The following is a 504-nucleotide window of genomic DNA, read 5'->3' as shown; positions in this document are numbered from 1 at the left end:
TGAGTTTATTTTTGTGTATGGTGTGAGAAAATGATCTAGTTTCATTCTTCTGCATGTTGCTGTCCAATTCTCCCAACACCATCTGTTAAAGAGGCTGTCTTTTTTCCATTGGATATTCTTTCCTGCTTTGTCAAAGATCAGTTGGCTGTATACTTTTGGGTCCACTTCTGAGTTCTCAATTCTGTTCCATTGGTCTATGTGTCTGTTTTTGTGCCAATACCATACTGTCTTGATGATGACAGCTTTGTAGTAGAGGCTAAAGTCTCAGATTGTGAGGCCTCCCATTTTGATTTTCTTCTTCAATATTACTTTGGCTATTCAGGGTCTTTTCTGATTCCATACAAATTTTAGGATAGTTTGTTCTAGTTTTGAGAAGAATGCTGGTACAATTTTGATTGGGTTTGCACTGAATGTGTAGATTGCTCTAGGTAGTAATGACATCTTAACTATATTTATTCTTCCTATCCATGAGCATGGAATGTTTTTCCATTTCTTTGTGTCTTC

Source organism: Crocuta crocuta, unplaced genomic scaffold (genome assembly GCF_008692635.1).
Source record: "Crocuta crocuta isolate KB4526 unplaced genomic scaffold, BGI_CrCroc_1.0 scaffold59-1, whole genome shotgun sequence".
Taxonomy (NCBI): Eukaryota; Metazoa; Chordata; class Mammalia; order Carnivora; family Hyaenidae; genus Crocuta; species Crocuta crocuta.
The sequence above is the reverse complement of the archived record's forward strand: the minus strand, read 5'-3'. Positions refer to the sequence as shown.